Here is a 431-nt window from a genome sequence, read left to right as displayed (position 1 = left end):
AAAATTATATATATATATACTGAATGTTAAATCCCTTAAAAAAGTTAGTTCGGCGACAAAAACGAAAGAAAACAAATTGTATAGAAATACAAAATATTATAAGGGTCACTCCGTTCATGAGGGAAAGTTTTTTTTTATCTAAAATTTAGAAAATGTCTTCAAAATTAACACAATTTAGAAAACTTGGCGTGCAAAGGATGATTTTGAAAAAAGAATCAGTAGCAGGCTAGGTGTATCACTACACTATCACTGTTTTTTATAACAATAATTTGGAAACCAAATGAAGCAAAATAAAAATATCTGACACACTATAAATGATTTAACATGGATTTAAATTTACTTCAGTTGTAGCATGCATAAATGGGAAAAAAGATAATATCGCAACAAATGCAGGCTAGAAATGTTTTGCAATGTTTAAAATATTTCTTTTT

The sequence above is a fragment of the Aplidium turbinatum genome, chromosome 8 (genome assembly GCF_918807975.1).
Source record: "Aplidium turbinatum chromosome 8, kaAplTurb1.1, whole genome shotgun sequence".
NCBI lineage: Eukaryota > Metazoa > Chordata > Ascidiacea > Aplousobranchia > Polyclinidae > Aplidium > Aplidium turbinatum.
This window is presented reverse-complemented; position numbering follows the sequence as displayed.